Consider the following 19,863-nt stretch of genomic DNA (forward strand, 5'->3'; position numbering starts at 1 on the left):
GATATCCTCCATGAACGAATTCTCAGTTCTTAGTCTATTAATAAAATGGGCATTCCTATTGTACACGAGACTAATCATTTGAAATTGTGTATCAGTAAATTAAATTGAAATAACAATGATTCATGGAACATCACACGATTTTCGAGAAATATCATAGCACACCAATTATAATAGTACAGTAGAACCTCTATTATCCGTGGTAATGAAGAGGGTGGGCTGAACGGTTAATCGAAGAAAATCGGATAATCCGTACCACACAAATTTTTCGTAAATTTAGAGAATAATACCTACGCCTTGGTAATTTCTTCTAAGACCTTTGTATTTAACACACTAGGTAGTGGATTACAAGTTTACAAATTTAAAACTCATCGTCAACGACGGGTTTTTAGGGGGCAAGGAAACTCCTTGTAATGGCTGCCTGTGGAAAGATATGAATAGTAGAGGTCTCATGTTGTAGATTTACATACTCTATACACTCCAAACTCATATCCTGGTGCGAGATGAGCCACAGTGTCTCTTTCCCCAAACCACTTAATTATTTACACTCTTTTTCCGATACTTAGCACAACGAGATTTCTTTTGATACCCGTAGAAGATATTTCATATAGAAGTTATACAGTACGACAATTCGAACAATAGACCATACTGTGTAATGGGAAAGGCTTGTAATAACATTCTCTAGAAAAAGAATAATATGCTAATACTTCATATATTTCTATAGCAAAAAAGGCAGACAGATAATCCATCAATCGGTTAATAGGGTGCCGGATAATCGGAGTTCTACTGTACCGTAAAGTGGGGATATTTCGGACACTGGGGTAACATCGGACGGTAATTCAATTTATCATATTTTATGTTGGTAACACCAGTTCACTAATGGGTCTTTAAAAATGTGCAGAAACATACGAACATAGTAAAAAGCGCGGAAAAGATGCCAAGAACTGGTGTTACCAACATAAAATATGATAAATTGAATTACCGTCTGATGTTACCCCTGCGTCCGAAATATCCCCACTTTACGGTACTTTAATTTTTGTCTCTTATATATTCTGTCAATTTCGATTATCTTTTCCAGAAGTCAATTGCTACAAATATGTCCAATTAAATAATCATAATTTAACAGAATAAATACGAAACTTTTCAACAAATACGAGCAGGTACAGGCGTAGCTCAGCCGGTAGAACTTTTGTCTACTAATCCGGAGATGCGCTCGGGCACAGTTTCGATTCCTATTTGGTCTGATTACCTGGTTTGGTTTTTCCGAGGTTTTCTCCAACTGTAAGGCGAAGATCTTAAGCTTCGTTTAACGGTATACAAATTTAAAATGTTTAATGTTTTTGCATTATCTTTTCTGTTTTGTGTTACTGTAATTATTGTAAACTTTTATTGTTTTGCGCAACGTTAATAATCAGTTTCTTCGCTGCTGTCCTAAAATTTTGTACGCATACATATTTCTGATGGCGTGGAAGAGAAAGCCTGATGGCCTTAACACCACCAGAATAAATAAATTTGTTATTATTATTATTATTATTATATTATTATTATTATTATATTATTATTATTACTATTACCATTAACAAGTAATCCCTGGAGAATCCACGGCCTCATCTCAACAAATACCATTTCTCTATCACAAATTCAATGGACAGTAAATAACCTAGTAGTTGATACAACGTTATTAAGTAACGGAATTGAGAAGAAGAGTAAATATGACAAATGCAATATCATTTCTTTGGTTTTAATTAGCACAAGCGTAACATAATAGTTATTCAGATTGTGGTCTGCATTCGTTTTAAGTTAGAATGATTCAATGGAACACCATGAACTGTCATCATTAAATACTCGGTCACAATATGATAACACGCTAGAAATACCACTCCACACATCATCTCTTTATCCTTCATCTTTCACTGTTGCTACTTCTCGTCACTGGAATTCTCTGCCGCCTAAACTCAAGGGCTGCCGAACTTTAATTTCCTTTAAATGTAAATTAGAAAAATATCTTATGATGAGTTGCCAGACCTAACGCGTTGCAAATATTTAATGGAATGTGTTCCACTGTATTTATTTTTTGTTTCTTATTTTTATTGTGTAATCACGTAAATCGTGTTTATTTATCACTTAACGCCAATATGTATCCCACTGTGTTGTTTTTTATTATTAATCTATTTTTGTGTACATTTTATTCAATTGTCAGTTTCTGGTTTAATTATGTAAATCCTACTTAATTGTAATCTAATACTAATATGTATACTAATGTGTTTATTTTATTTTTACTGTGCACATTTTTTTAATTGAATTATCGGCTTCTGTTTTTATGTGATTCGTATTTGATTCTAACAACATTAATATGTATTCCACTATGTTTATTTTTATTTTATGAGGTAAATTCTTATGTAGCTACTTCTTTAGATCTCATTATATACCTAAATTGTATCAGTATGTAATTACTTAATTCCGATCCAGTTTTATGTTCAACTGTGTAAGCAAGTTTTAATCCTGGTTGAGTGTAAGAGAAGGCCTTACGGCCTTAACTCTGCCAGGTTAAATAAAGCCATTATTATTATTATTATTATTATTATTATTATTATTATTATTATTTAATGTTCCTAATTATGTTAGGTGAAGAATACAATGCGTGTAGTTCTGCGTTGTGTAACTTTCTCCAATCCAGACGTTTGCGATGAGCAGGGCATGTAGCACGTATGGGCGAATCCAGAAACGCATATAGAGTGTTAGTTGGGAGACCGGAGGGAAAAAGACCTTTGGGGATGCCGAGACGTAGATGGGAGGATAATATTAAAATGGATTTGAGGGAGGTGGGATATCATGATAGAGACTGGATTAATCTTGCACAGGATAGGGACCGATGGCGGGCTTATGTGAGGGCGGCAATGAACCTTCGGGTTCCTTAAAAGCCATTTGTAAGTAAGTAAGTAAGTATTATTATTATTATTATTATTATTATTATTATTATTATTATTATTATCATTCTATCTGTATATGATTGATTTTGTAAATTTCTTTTTGTTGAATTCATTTCGGTGCCTGATACTCAATAGGTATGCAGAAAAGTCATAAGAACGGAGAACACAAAATACATTTCATTTGAAATCTTGGAAAGGGGTTCATTAATAAAGATACTCTTTGGAATAGGTATAAATATGAACTTGAAGAACTAATTACCAACACAAAAACATGAAATCATATGGAAAACGGATTTCTTGCCGTGCAATTCCACAGTCACTAAAACATCTTAAACTCCAATGAAATCAGATTCTGAAGAAAGACGTGAATGACCTCAGATGACACTGAACTATTTACAAGGAAGCAATGCTATTGCCACTGCAAACAAAACTGAGGGGACATTCTAACTAGGGAGCCACAGCCCTTGCGGGAAAAGTCACTGCAACTTCCTTGCAGGTCTTAGGAGACGTGGCAACCATGGCTGTTAGCATTATCCCAGCCCTTTTCAACAAAAAAACAGCCAGGATATTTCCAGTAACATAACAGCAAACAGAGATCTGCTAAATTAATCAAACGAAAGGTCTAGTAATTAGTAACTGACCTTAAGGTAGTCTGTCGCTTAGAGTCTGGCTGACCTCACAAGACAGGCCGTGACGTCACAGCAATGGTGGGCGTGGTTTGCGACGTTGCCACATCACAATAATAAAATATACAGTCAGTTATATTTTTGTTCCTATTGCTTTAGTATTTAGAATTTTAAAAAAATCACACGATTAGATCACTGACACTGTGAAAACCACACAACGTTCACATTAGCAATCCCACCGCATCGTCAAGACTGTCTATTGTTTCGCCATCGATGTGTCGAAATTTCTTTCGAGCGACACTCTTTTGTTCGTTATAAACACTCAAACAGCTTTCAGTAAATTGAGTTAGATCGTCTTTTGTCTTGGGAGAAAAAATAAAACACTCTCAACGCCGCAATGGACGAGGGGCGCGGCAGGCTTCCATGTTGAAATGTTTGCACCACTGCGATATCAGAACACAGATGCTTTTTTGTTTATTGGAAGAAACGTTTCGAGCATTGAATACGCCATAGCAACCGTCAAACCTGGTAGGTACAAAAGAGAGGATAAGAAATATTTCTACGGATTCGCAACAGATTCTGATAGGATTAGATTCAAAGAACTCCTCTTCTTCTCTTCAAGGAAGGGACGTGAATTTTTCTTCTTTGCAGAGGATGTGGACCGAACGTGTCACGAAAACCAGGGCGGATTTTGTTCGTTTGCTGGCACGCTCGACAGAGTGAGCCACAGTAGATGCTTTTGCAGCTTGGGGGAAAATTTTCTCTCGTACTATTGATCCGCGGTGGCAGCAGCGTCGGCGTCGGCGTCGTTTTGTGTGTAGGGGCGTCTTCATAGCCTGCCTAATAATAGTACCACCTATTGTAAGGGCACAGTCCGCATATCTCGAGCATTTGTTTCGAAAAAATTGAGCCCAGAGTTTCAGTCCGTGTATCTTACATCGCATTTGAGCGCGATTATTTCAATAAAATGTGTGTATACATAATTTTATACATTTAACTTCCATTTTTCGTGCACTAACACCACGTTAACAGCCCTTATCAGGCAACCAATAACAAGGACATACCTCGCTTATTTCTCGAGCTCAGAGGGGATTGCAGGATATGCTATATTATGGGGGAGAAGAGTCAGTCTTCCGGTAGAAGTTTAACTTCTGTTCACTAAAACTAGAATTAAAACAAATTAAGTAATACACACATTGAATACACAGATTTGTGTATTGCTATGGTAAAATATTACACATGCTAAATCATGCAACATGGAAAATGATTGATATCCATTAACATATTGTTATGATTTTCATATCCTAAATATAATATTTTTAATTATTAATCAGAATAAAGAAAAAGTAAAAAATAAAAGTTTAATTATACATAATTTCTTTTAAATATTTTCTTTAACAATAATGCTATTTATTATTATTATTGCTATTTATTATATATATATATATATATATATATATATATATATATGAATCAAATAATTGGAGAATGGAAACAATTGCCTCATGGATATATACAACTCAACAAACATTTACAACTAGATTCATTACTTTTTGCAAACGATTTAGCTCTGGTGGCATCCTCAGAAGATGAATTACAACGTTCAATTTTTAATTTTAACAAAATTAGAATTAAATATGATATGAAAATGAATAGAAAAAAACTAAAATTATGGCCTTCTGCGGAAAATACCCTGGAAACAATTGCCTCATGGATATATACAACTCAACAAACATTTGCAACTAGATTCATTACTTTTTGCAAACGATTTAGCTCTGGTGGCATCCTCAGAAGATGAATTACAACGTTCAATTTTTAATTAAAAAAAATTGGAATTAAATATGATACGAAAATCAATAGAAAAAAAAACTAAAAATATGGCCTTCTGCGGAAAATACCCTGTGCCTAGCAAAGTATGTTTAGATTAAAAAATATTAGAAAGACTAAATTATTTTACATATCTCGGATACACATTATCTTTTTTCGATGAAGTAGACATTTCACAGAAAATTTCTAAATGCACCAAAACAATGGGAATAATTAACAACATTATGAAACCTTCCCTAGTACAAAGGCATACTAGAATACGCCTATACAAGACCTTGGCGAGACCTGTACTTTGTTACGGCAGTGAGGCATGGACACTGAGGAAGAAAGACGAAAGCAGAATAATGGCTAATGAAATTAAATTTATGAGATATACAGCGGGATATATGAAATGGGATCACAAACGCAATGAAGCTGTAATGGAAGAATTACAACTAGAACCTGTAATTAATTACGTAAAACATTATCAGAACAACTGGATAAATCATCTGCATCGCATGCATAGAGATAGAATCCCAAAAGTCATGCTCCACTATCGTCCAAACGGGAAGAGATCTCTGGGTCGTCCAAAGAAGCGCTGGATTGAACATTCAACTGTAAGATCGTAACAGGCCATTTGGCCTAATACTTGAAGGGAAGAAGAAGAATATTATTATTATTATATTATTATTATTATTATTATTATTATTATTATTATTATCATTATCATCACTAACGTGTATTGTTTATTAGAGATACGATGATGAAAAGTTCTATCAAGTATGCAACCCAAATAATAGCGCGAAATATTCTCCTCTGTTCTCTTCATATTTCCCCTGTTCTCCTTGTCTTTTCATCTTCAGTGACACGCTATTTCGTGGTAGGCTATGGAAATTGTAAGAATAGCGAAATAGGTCGAAACTTTGTGTATACGCGAAATCTCTTTGTTTGTAGCACGATTTATTCGAAATTGGTGCTTTTCAAGGTAAGTTTTTATTTCTTCTACAAAATTTTATTTTAAAATACCCGAAGATTGACATTTATGTACAAAATTTCGAATATAATATTAAGCAATTTTTGTTCAGTAATGACTTTTTCGGAAACATGAAAATAAAATAAAGAAGGGTACCATTTTCCACTTTCAGACGATTTGAGATCAAAACTTATATCCTACCCATACTATATAGAAAGATCACAATATGGTACATGATGAATAGTGATAGCTAGTTTTCACAAACTACTGATTCGCGAAATAAATGTTTCCGACTTATAAATGACTTTTTGTTTCAAGCCCTTCTATGTCGAAATATAAGTTTGAACTAGTGAAATAGCGCGAAACTTTGTGCATACGTGACTTTGTTTGTTATTAGCACTATTTATTCGAAATTGGTGATTTTCAAGATTAATTTTTATTCATTTTACGAAATTTTACTTTGAAATACACGAAGATTGACATTTATGTAGAAAATTTCGATTATAATATTGAAGTTTTTATTCATTTTACGAAATTTTATTTTGAAATACACGAAGATTGACATTTATGTACAGAATTTCGAATATAATATTGAAACTCTATTTACGAAATTCAGCATTTCAAAGTTACAGGTATACCTAAAGATATTAAAAATACATTACATTCATAATTTCTCAGATCGAAGTATTACACGTACATATCTGGAGTTGCAGTGTGACAACCAATAGTCCTAATACAGGATCCAGCAGGGTAACGACCGATTTTACGGAGCGTAGGCATATACGTATATCTCTCTCACAGCATTGTTATTAAAGGGCGATAAACTGCGCGCACATTCTGTTGCCATTTAGTCATCATGGAAATGTGGAACGGCACACAACGTGCTTTTATAATTAAAATATTTTATAGTAACGAAAACTATAAAACTGTTAGGTGTGGATATCGTCATTTGAATTCATTGCGTGATGATCCCATCTCATCTGTCCATGCGACGCACATTTTCATCCCGTACACAATTCTTGTGCTACATCAATTAAAACAATGCGATATTCTCAACCGAAGGGCGTTTTGTGAGGAGATTTTAAATCGTATGGATGAAGGTGAAGACTCTGTTGACACTTTGTGGATGTCTGACGGAGCATATTTCCATCTTGGAATGGAATGCAATTCCAGGAAGGGGCAATATGACCCAACACTGCGATCTTTTGTGACCTATTGCGCTAAACCTTAAGCTAGGCGCATTCCCAAACCCACACCGGCTGACTACACTAAGGTTCGCTGCGTACCTAGGTTTCGAACAGACAACCCGAATCGTCCCTAGGCCAGCCCTCTCCGTGTGTAGGGGAATGCCACTGAATGATGACCAGGGCTAGGATTTTGATGAAATTGCATCTTTTTTCTAGTAAGCCAGAAACATAGCTGCTTTAGTATTTATATGTTATGTGATAAACTGAGTATTTTAAGACATATTTGTTAGGGCATTTTTTTTTTTCATTTTTTGCCTGTTTCAACTCATAAGAGAATTTTTTTGTTTTAATCGGTCATTTTTTAGCCATTTTCATTTAATTTTGGCCATAAATCCACATTATTAATGTAAAATAATGTTTATTTTCTTTACATACTTTGTCCATTAATATCCATTATTTTGTATAATATTTTAATTGTTTTTCTACACAAATATTGACATTTTAACGTAGTACACTCCATGTAATGGTCAATCAAACCACCCCTTCAATATAGACTCCCCTATACTCGCTAATTTCGGGTAAGAGTGGCCTTGCGGTAGACTACATCTATACTAATAATAAATCTGTAGCCGAAATTTTTCTGGTAATTTTCGATTTTCCAAAAATAATTGGTACTAACATATATAATTAACCACCCTGAAACCGAAAATCGCATTTTTGAAATTTTTGTTTGTATGTCTGTCTGTATGTTTGTTACCTTTTCACGCGATAATGGTTGAACCGATTTATATGAAAATTGGAATATAAATTAAGTTCGTTGTAACTTAGATTTTAGGCTATATGGCATTCAAAATACTTTATTTAAAAGGGGGGTTATAAGGAGGCCTGAATTAAATAAATCGAAATATCTCGCTTATTATTGATTTTTGTGAAAAATGTTACATGACAAAAGTTTTTTCAAAAATGATATCTGATACGTTTTATCCTTTACAAAATTTTGATAGGACTGATATTTAAGGAGATAAATGAGTTTTAAAATTAAAATAACGCCATCTAAGACGGTGCAATGAATGAAGAACAAATGACTTCGTCTATAAGGGGCCTTGGACAACAGCAATCGAAACTGGGGCCTTGGACATCAACAATCGAAAGCTATTAAACATAGCCTACAGAAATGTTTCTGTGTATGTATGAAGTAATATCAGAAGCTAAATTAACCGATTTGTATAATTAATTATTATTTCACCATTGGAAAGTGTAGTTTCTCTAGATGGACATAATGCTATAATGTTATTACAGTAACGTCTGAGTAAATCGAGGACAGGCAAGATTAAAATAGCTTCTTATGCACAGAAAATTTGATAGGCTATTTTGTACATTCGTTTTCTGTATTTCTTAAAATAATATTTATGTACACTCATTTTAATCTCAGAGAATTAACGAACAACGAGAGTGTATTGATTTAGTATGCAGTAATAGTACGTTAGCTTAGCAATCCATTATTTTATAATTCAAATTTTAACTATGCTCAATTGAATCGTGTTAAAATACATAAAATATATATATGCAATAAATGCAATGCAAAAAAAAAAAATTGGGTAATGAGCGAAGCAGATTATCTTGCGCTGTTGTAAAAGTTGTTCCCTGGATCAAACGTCCTATTTTAATTATGTAATTACTTTATATTTATTTCTAACAGGTGCAGCGGAGCGCACGGGTACGGCTAGTGGAAACTAAAAGTAAAGTAAATCCAAGCGCTACAGCCTATGAAGAGCCAAGATCGACCAGCTGACTGCTGACCTCACGTCCACATGCCGACGTAGAGGTGAACGATCATACATGGAAACTACATCAGGTAAAATAGTCAATTAAAGTGTACTACTTAGAAAATATTATATAAAATTTAATTTAATTACTAGTCTAAATATTAAGTAGTACAAAATCTCTTTTCCTACTAAGCCAATTATGTAAGATCAACTTTTAGGGCATTTTAAGGGCATTTTTGAAAAATTTTAGGTCATAAATGCATTGTTTTAGGACATTTTTCATGATTTATAGGTCATCAATATCCTAGTCCTAATGATGACCGAATGGACAAATGTTGACGGAATCATGTAGATACCTAATAAGGGGAAACGGAAGAACCTCGAGAAAAACCCCTACTGCGACCTTGTCCGCCATATGAGAAATTCTTGTAAATTTAAAGTCAAAACTATAATAATTTTGTATAATTCCACTGTTCGATCTAAATTAGAGTATGCTGCTGTTATATGGAACCCAGTTACTAACAAATATATTCTGTTACTAGAAAAAATTCAAAATAAATTTCTAAAATGGTCATATTACAGACTTTATAATGATTATCCTACCTATGAGAGTTATGCTACAATGCTTCAACATTTCCATTTTACTAGTTTGCAAATTCGAAGAAATTGTCAATCTTTAAACTTTCTTTATAAAATTATTAACAATAAGTTGGACTGTGTTGGTTTATTTTATTATATAACATTATATGCACCTAAGCTTAAAACGAAATTTCGAAATTTATTTTACATGCCAAGGGCAAATACTGAATCCCACAAAAATCCCCCAGTTTTCCAAATGTTACAGTTATACAATAAATTACATCCTCATCCGAATGTTGATATTTTCAATGTGAATTTCTCTAGATACAGAATTATTTGTTATCATATTTTACAGAATACTGTTGTTAGTTAATTTGAAGCTACTTTCACACCTTATTTCAATTTCTCTTTTTTCTTTCTCTTATTTCTATTTTGTTTCAGTTTTTAATAAGTGTAGCCTACGTTTCCTTTTCCTTGTTTATGTTTTATAAATTAATTTGTTAGTCGTGGACATTGTAATTGGGCTTTGCCTGTTATGTTCAACAACAAATGAATAAATAAATAAAATAAATAAATAAATGTCACTATGGATTTTTTAATGAAAAATCCCAGATCTCACCGTGACTCGAACCTGGACCGCCTGAAGGTCTAGACCAGGGGCGGCCCGTCCCTATGTGCTACAGTGCTACAGCACAGTGATAATATTTTCTCAAATAATGTATTTGTAATACCATAGTATCTGATCTGTCATTTAACAATTTCCCGTGGTTATGTTCATGACGCGTTATCGAGTGTTAGTCTTCGCTCTTCGCTCTTTGGTGCCTCAGAGGGTTCGTTGTGCTACTCAGAACTTCATTTATGAGAATGTAGACATTTATGCGCATGTGCGAAGCTGAAATCACTGCTCTGATTGGCTATTTTTACGCGGGAAAGTGCTGTAGTCAGCTTCAGCACAACACAGCTTGGAGATTGCAAAAGTAAAGCGTAACGAAAGAATGCTTGTTTGTGGAAGAACTCGGAACTATTTACAATGTATTTGGTATTTCAAATATCAGACTTCTGCTGTCATCTACCTGTAGGCCTATGAGGTTCCTCCTGAATCAGCTAGCAAGCGACGGAAAATGGAATCCTAGAAAATTGAAGCCAAGGAAGTATGTGACTGTAAAATTCAGGAAACTACTCACCGTTTCCAGTCTCTAAGCTATCTAGACGCAACAAAATTGTTAAATAGCAACATTTTTGAAAAAATTTTCGAACTTGAAGTTGCTGTCAACAGCTATGCTATACTGAACAAAAGAGTGTTAAAAACACAACTTGGAGTTCTATACGGAAAATCCGACTTCCAAAATATAGATGTCTGTTCAATTGTTACAATACATAGTCTCCAACAATTTACAGGATCCATTCCGTGAAGTAACGAAGTTGTTAAATATTTTGGTTACAACACCAATGGCCACTGCTGAGCCAGAAAGATGTTTTTCTTGCTTGAAACGCATAAAAACGGTTTTTAAGGAACTCTATGTCCCAGGATCGTCTCACTGCTCTTCCAATACTGTCAATAGAAAAGTGTATGATGTCCAAGATGGAGGGGTTTAACACCAGGGTAATTGACAAGTTCTGCAGTAGGAAGGAACGTCGTATGGACTTCATATTTCATCACTAGCCGAGTCTCAAATTAAGATAAATACATACTACTGGGTTCAAAAAGTTCCCGGAATTTTACTACCATTTTTCGTATTAATATATAACAAGGGATATTATACATTTGTTTTGTTGGTAACATTCATGATGTCATTTCCCTAAAGTTTATTGATAATGGCGATTGTTGGTTTTGAGTTGTAGGTAATTGTTTATCATAGTGTTTTGTTTGTTCGTCGCATTTTGTAATTATGTCCACAGAGCAACGTACAAACATCAAGTTCTGTGTTTTGTTACACAAAACTCCTGCAGAGACATTATGATTGTTGGAAGAAGCATATGGCGAAGCAGCAATGAAAAAAAACTCAAGTGTATGCCTGGCATTAACGCTTTTCTGGTGGCCGCGATAGCATCAAAGATGACGTACGCAGCGGCCGACCAACAACTGCAACAAATGAAGCAATCGCTCAGCGTGTGCGTAATGTTGTGAGGGACGACCGACGTAAAACCATAAAAGAGATAGCAGCAGAGGTCGGAATATCAGTCGGAAGTGTACACAATGTTCTTCACAAGCATCTCAACATGCATTACGTGTCTCAGAAGTTAGTTCCGAAAATGTCGGCAGAACAGAAAGAAACAACAATGACTCTTGCTGGGGACATGATCAGTATGGCTGATGAAGATGGTGATTTCTTAAACAAAATTATTGCTAGTGATGAAACTTGGTGCTACTTGTACGACCCAGTCCCTAAACGACAGTCATCTGAGTGGAAATCGAAAAATCTCCTCGGAAGCAAAAATTTCCTAGGGACACTTCCAAAGGCAAAGTTATGTTGGAAGTTTTCTTCGACTCTCAGGGTCTCATCCACCATGTGTTCATTCCAGAAAGTCGTACTGTAACGAAAGAATTGTACGTAGAAATCCTCCGTCGCTTCCGGGACGCAGTGAGAAGGAAACGTCCAGAAAAGTGGGTAGAAAACAACTGGTTCCTTATGCATGACAATGCACCTGCTCATCGCGCAATTATTGTAAAGAATTTTCTAGCCAGGCACAACATAACTGCTTTGGATCACCCACCATACTCTCCTGATCCCTCACCACCTGATTACTTTCTGTTTCCCCGTCTGAAAAGTCATCTGAAAGGATGGAGATTCAATGCTGAAGAGGTTATCGCAAACGCGACGAGAGCACTAAGAAGGGTTTCACAAAATGACTTCCAGGCCCGCTTCCAGGAACTCTACACGCGTTGGCAAAAGTGTGTTGTTGCGGAAGGCAACTATTTTGAAGGGAATGCTGTAGAATAATGTTTAAGGTACGTTGTTTATATGATACTAGCAAATTCCGGGAACTTTTTGAACCTAGTATGTATAAGTGTATATAGTAGGCAGATATAGAGATTAGATAATAGAGAAAAAATGGGAGTATAAGGGTACAGTACATCAGTTATTCATAGATTTCAAAAAGGCATATGACTCGGTTAAGAGGGAAGTATTATATGATATTCTTATTGAATTTGGTATTCCCAAGAAACTAGTTCGATTAATTAAAATGTGTCTCAGTGAAACATACAGCAGAGTCCGTGTAGATCAGTTTCTATCTGATGCTTTTCCAATTCACTGCGGGCTAAAGCAGGGGGATGCACTATCACCTTTACTTTTTAACTTCGCGCTAGAATATGCCATTAGGAAAGTTCAGGATAACAGGCAGGGTTTGGAATTGAACGGGTTACATCAGCTTCTCGTCTATGCGGATGACGTGAATATGTTAGGAGAAAATACACAAACGATTAGGGAAAACACGGAAATTTTACTTGAAGCAAGTAGAGCGATCGGTTTGGAAGTAAATCCCGAAAAGACAAAGTATATGATTATGTCTCGTGACCAGAATATTGTACGAAATGGAAATATAAAAATTGGAGATTTATCCTTCGAAGAGGTGGAAAAATTCAAATATCTTGGAGCAACAGTAACAAATATAAATGACACTCGGGAGGAAATTAAACGCAGAATAAATATGGGAAATGCGTGTTATTATTCGGTTGAGAAGCTCTTATCATCCAGTCTGCTGTCCAAAAATCTGAAAGTTAGAATTTATAAAACAGTTATATTACCGGTTCTTCTGTATGGTTGTGAAACTTGGACTCTCACTCTGAGAGAGGAACATAGGTTCAGGGTGTTTGAGAATAAGGTGCTTAGGAAAATATTTGGGGCTAAGCGGGATGAAGTTACAGGAGAATGGAGAAAGTTACACAACACAGAACTGCACGCATTGTATTCTTCACCTGACATAATTAGGAACATTAAATCCAGACGTTTGAGATGGGAAGGGCATGTAGCACGTATGGGCGAATCCAGAAATGCATATAGAGTGTTAGTTGGGAGACCGGAGGGAAAAAGACTTTTAGGGAGGCCGAGACGTAGATGGGAGGATAATATTAAAATGGATTTGAGGGAGGTGGGGTATGATGATAGAGACTGGATTAATCTTGCACAGGATAGGGACCGCTGGCGGGCTTATGTGAGGGCGGCAATGAACCTTCGGGTTCCTTAAAAGCCATTTGTAAGTAAGTAAGCACACTCATTATTTTGACCACCAGCCGCTACTGGCCTAGACATTGAGCCACCGCAGGGAAACATTTCCATCTTGGTGTAAGTCAGTTAAAGGACGTCCTTTAAAAAAATTAGTGTACAATATGTACTTTACGATCTCATGTAGCCTATATAATTTTGGAGGGGGGAAAAAAAAGAATTCTTGCTTCAATAACCAACTATTTATAATCAACCGTTTCACTGCAGACCCCGTAGTTCCATGCCCCTTTTGTACCTTGGTTTACGGAGAACGTTTCTCTAGCGGCAATTTTTTTCCTCTCTTCCACGAGTCAACCGAAGAACACGCGTGCAATAGGGAACAGGTCACAAAACACGAATTACAAGAGTTGTCACATGTCGCAGCAACCCTCCCATCCTCCCCAAACCACCCCCTCGCCACCCTCCCAATTCACTTGATTACGCACTGTATGAATCTGGTATACGTGCGACCTCAACCATTAAAACCATGCCACTCGCAGTGAACCAAGTTCGGTGTTTTACGAGTATTTTATTAAAATGTATCGGCATGTGTGGCACAATCACGATAAGTACACACGTGGTAAATATAATCAAGTGAAATTCACATTAATTACTTCCAGAACAGTGATTACGTAACATTTCATTTCACAACAACGACTGTTAATGCTGTTTGCAAGCAGTAGATTGAAATTATTATTTTCTTATGTTAAAAGTAATCAAAACTGTGGCATGATTTCGATAAAACTAACCTCGTTACTAATTAGTTATCTAGTAATATAGGCTACTATTTATCAATGCAGTAAGCAAGCAATCCACGAATTAAACTATACAACAATTTGACAATTCAACTATCTAGCTACCCACTTACCCATTTAAATAAAAACGACTTATCTCTCTATTTGACAACGTCTCGGTATAGCACCATCGTGAAATATCCTGATCAGAAGCAGGGAAAGTGCTTCCATTTAGCGGTAAGAGACGGAAATGGTAAGAATAAAATTAAAACTTTACCAAACTAAACCAAAAATGACGTAAACAAACTTAAAAAGTATCTTGAGAAAAAAACCTACACTAAAACAAAAATCGGTGCACCTAAAAACAAGAAAATAACTTAAAAAATCAAGTAAATAAAGTAAAAATAGTCTGAGAAAAATCAAACAAACTAAAAAAAAAAAATTGATATACCCAAAAATCACATAAATAAACCGAAATTAGTCTGAGAAAACAAAACATAACCTAAACCAAAAATTACATAAATACACTCAAAGTAGCCCGAGAGAGTCAAACATAATTTAAAGAAAAATTCAATGGGTGCAAAAATCACAAAGAAACTAAACATAGCCTGGGAAAAATAAACATAACGTAATACAAAAATCGATTCACCCAAAAATCACATAAATTAATTGAAAGTAACCTAAGAAAATCGAACATAACGCAAACCAAAGATCTGTAGACCAGAAAGTCGTGTAAATAAACTGAGAAGTAATGAGTAAACCAAACATAACCTAAACAAAAAAATCAGCAAATCCAAAACTCACTAAACGTAGTCTACGATAATTTAAACTTAATCTAAACCATAAATCAACAGATCCAAAACTCACTATACGTAGCCTACGATAACTAAAGATAACCTAAACCAAAACCCGAGTCACCCAAAAATCATAAATTAACTAAAGCAGCATTTGAATATCACACATAACTCAAACTAAAAATATGTAGACCCAAAAATGTAAATAAACTGAAAATAGTCTATTCATAGTGAACTTCTGATCCACTACCTATATCTCACGCAATACAACACCATAGAGGAAATTACGAAAGTGTAAGCATTAGGCCTATTCACTAAATTTACGAAAATCCTTTATGATATGGATTATGCGATTTTTTCGATTAATCGTTCAGTCCACCTCCTTCATTACCACGGATAATAGACATTCTACCAGGGTGTTTAAAAAATACGGGGCATAATTTCAGGTATGTATTTCCCACATGTAGACAATCAAAATAGTTCATTACAACATGTGTCCGGAAATGCTTCATTTCCGAGTTATGGCTTTCACAACATTGAAATTCACCGGAACGTTTTTCTTTCCGCAGGTCGTTGTCATTACAGAAGATGTTCAAAATGTCCACCTCCTGCTTGAATACAGACCTCACATCGATGTCTCATTGATCTGCGAACACGATCCCAAACTCCAGGAGTATTGCGTATGTCCTCAGAACATGCCACAATTCGATTCCGAAGGGATTCCAAATCAGGCACCGGAGACGAATAAACCAATGATTTTAAATGGCCCCACAAGTAGAAATCGAGAGGGTTCAGATCAGGTGAGCGTGGAGGCCAAGCAATTGGGCCACCTCTACCTATCCATCGATCAGGAAACCTTCGATCCAAGTACCGGCGAGCCGTACGATTGAAGTGTGCAGGAGCGCCATCATGCAAGAAGTGAATGTGTTGACGACTGACCAGTGGAGTGTCTTCTAAAACATGAGGTATGGTGTTTTCCAGGAAGTTTGTGTACGCCTGCCCCGTAAGTCTGTTTACAAGTACGTACATGGGGTCCAACTAATCGATCACCAATGATACCGGCCCACATGTTGAGGGAGAACCGCACCTGGTGATGAGATGGAACAGTTGCACGTGGGTTTTCATACGCCCATACATGCTGATTGTGGTAATTTGTTATGCCATCTCGTGTGAACTGTGCTTCATCTGTAAATAATACTAAGGCAGGAAAGTTCGGATTTACACCACACTGCTGCAAGAACCACTGACAGAACCTAACTCGTGCAGGGTAATCTGCTGGTGACAGGGCCTGTACACGTTGCAAATGATAAGGATACAATTGATACTCTTTCAACAGTCTCCAGATAGTCGTATGAGGAACACTGACTTGCAACGCTACCCTTCGTGTGCTGATAGAAGGAGTCATGTTCATAGCCTCCAGAATCTCCTCCTGTACTTCTGGAGTTGTAGATCTTGGTCGTCCCCTTCCCAAACCAGGAGAGTTAAATTTTCCATACTCGCACAGACGGTAATGGAGACGTACAAATGTCTTCCGATCTGGACATTGTCGCTGTGGGTACCTCTCCTGGTACAAACGACGAGCCAGCGCAGCATTTCCATCCGCCTTACCGTACATGAAGTGTATCTCTGCCTGTTCTTGATTTGAATACATGTCGCAAAGTCTAACGCCTACACAACACTGAATGTAACCTTCGCCTCGGAGTGCCCTCTTAATGTCTCCTTTGACGGCAACGACCTGCGGAAAGAAAAACGTTCCGGTGAATTTCAATGTTGTGAAGGCCATAACTCGGAAATAAAGCATTTCCGGACACATGTTGTAATGAACTATTTTGATTGTCTACATGTGGGAAATACATACCTGAAATTATGCCCCGTATTTTTGAAACACCCTGTAGATCCATCCATCTGTTACTCTAATGATGAATAATGAATGAATCAATCTAATCCCACCCATTTACATCTTAATGTCTGGGATTTTCCCTCAATCCAATATGAGCAAATGTTGGGTAACTTTCAGGGCTGAACCCCGGTCTCATATCACCGGTATTATCACCTTCATCTCATTCAGACGCTAAATAACCTAAGACGTTGGTAAAGCGTCGTAAAATGACCTACTTAAAAATTTAAATTTTAATCAGTGAATCAGATAACCACCACTCAGTCAAATCAGTAATGTCAGTGAGTCAAGTTCAGTCAGTGAATCAAGTCAGTCAAGTTCAGTGAGTCAAGTAAAATTCGGTGAGTCAATTCAGTCAAGTTTAGTGAGTCAATCCAATCAAATGAGTCAAGACAGTCAAGCTTAGTGAGTCAAGACAATCAAGTTTAGTGAGTCAAGTCAATCAATTCAGTGAATCAGTCAAGTCAGTGAGTCAAATCAAGTCAGTTTGTGCAATATAAATAGCATAATGCCATTACGACCTGACAACGTAAGAACGGCCTTTCTGAGGGCTTAGCCACAACTTAAAACATTAATTCGATTGTGATACACTGTATATTGGTCCAATCACAATGGAAGCACTGAAATAATAATTATTCTGCTATAGCGGTTACTACGTTTCATCTTTGTAGTGGCGACAGCCTAGAATGACGCGACGACACAAATTTGTGGGTTTGTGTAACAAGCCACAATATAACAGGGGATAGACTGTGGAATTACTTTGAGAGGGAAATGTTATGACTGGTTCACTACATGCAGGTTGCCATGAAATTTTAACTTCTCTTGATTAACCAAGGTACCAACTTCCATACGCAGTAACCACAAATTCAGTTACAAACATCTATAACAAACAACACGTGAAATGCTGTAAGCTTGCAGCAGATTACGTACATTTTTGTCAAGTTACAAGCTTCCTATAACGAATTATTCTGAACAAGCTAGCTTACAGATCTGCAACAAGTAAAGAATTATGCGAAAATATTACCTATATAATTAATAATTAGACATCGGATTTTTAGGCACTAAAAATTGCAGTTTTAGGCGCCTAAAATAAGCTCAAAATTTGTAAAATTAGGCTCTATTTTAATGAAAATAGGCATTTTAGGCACATCAAGGTATCATACTTATTTCTGCTGAGATTGGATGAAGTAGGCTGTGTTAGTAAAGTTTGTTGCAGTTGATTTTTCTGCTGAGCTTTAGCCTTATGAGCCGCTCCTTGCACATGCTGCTTTAGGTGGCACTTCTTTTCTTGCGAAATCTAAAAATGTAAAGTAAACTGAATTAAAATAAAATCCTAATTGTTGTATTACCGTATTTCTATCACAAAGTTAGTGGGTTCGAACAATCAAAATTTTAATGACCTGCAAATACTTAACTATCGGAATTTAAAAGGTTAAAGTGTAGTGGTCTTAAAAAGAATTATACCTCAGGATAGCTCAGTCAATGTATAAATATTATAGGCCTACTCATTAAAATTAATAGAATTTATATATTTCAACTATTGTTACATACCTGTTTGCTACAAATCTTGCAGAATATTATTTTTCCATCATAAGTGAATTCTGAATATTCTGTTAGCCATTGCCGGATCAATGTAGATTTTGCACTTATATTTTTCGGCATTATCGCGTTAAACTTCACAGGAAAACGTCCTACCGCTCAAAACTTCTCAACACAAATAAGGTGAGGGAAAGAGCAACTGTTAACGAGCATTCAAATGAACCGTTGTTATTGAGATTCAATTGGACAAAAATACAAAGTTCCACTTATTGTTGCATTTCCTGGTAGTGTTAACACTAGGAGGGCCATTCTTTTAAATATTTTGTAACGGTTTACCCTACTAATTCGCAGTTTTACAACTTTTCATAAATATTTCAAAAACACTCTTTCTCCAAAAATTGTGATTTTATGACACTCTGAAGGGCAGTACAGCTAATCGGTTTCAGACCGAAAACAGTCATTTTTATAGTATAGTATATCTCTGAATCGGTAGGAGCACATGTTGTGATTGTTGCCTGCTTCAAAACTAAGGTTGGTTCTTTGTCGGCATTTATGCCTCCAAACATGTTAAATTCGGTGAAATCTATTGCGAGTGTGGTGAGATTCAAAACATTTTGTTTCCTTTATCAATGGTTTCATGGCCGGTGTGAAGCAAACTTTCCACTTTTTAAATGCCTTAAATTTCGCAGTGAATGCATGTATAAATTATAAAAAGTAAGAGTAAAATGCGAAACTTTACAGTGAGTTAGGCATTTTTAGGCGAATATTAACAAATTAGGCTCTAATAACCGTTTTAGGGCATTTTAGGGCACTATAAAACTCTTTGAATA

The 19,863-nt window shown here is 35.9% G+C and overlaps 1 protein-coding gene across 10 annotated transcripts in view; it reads right to left on the bottom strand.

Moving 5' to 3' along the window:
• The window catches only part of tutl (immunoglobulin superfamily member turtle), a 985,149-nt gene that overhangs the window by 290,440 nt on the left and 674,846 nt on the right, over window positions 1-19,863 (bottom strand). The window contains exon 1 of one of the 10 annotated variants that reach the window (XM_069819240.1): window positions 3,569-4,281. The exons of the other annotated variants lie outside the window; for them this stretch is intronic. The gene's annotated coding sequence lies outside the window, so the exon portion shown is untranslated. Of the gene's footprint in view, window positions 1-3,568; window positions 4,282-19,863 lie in introns of those variants that run through there. 10 annotated transcript variants of the gene reach the window in all.

Source organism: Periplaneta americana, chromosome 2 (genome assembly GCF_040183065.1).
Source record: "Periplaneta americana isolate PAMFEO1 chromosome 2, P.americana_PAMFEO1_priV1, whole genome shotgun sequence".
NCBI lineage: Eukaryota > Metazoa > Arthropoda > Insecta > Blattodea > Blattidae > Periplaneta > Periplaneta americana.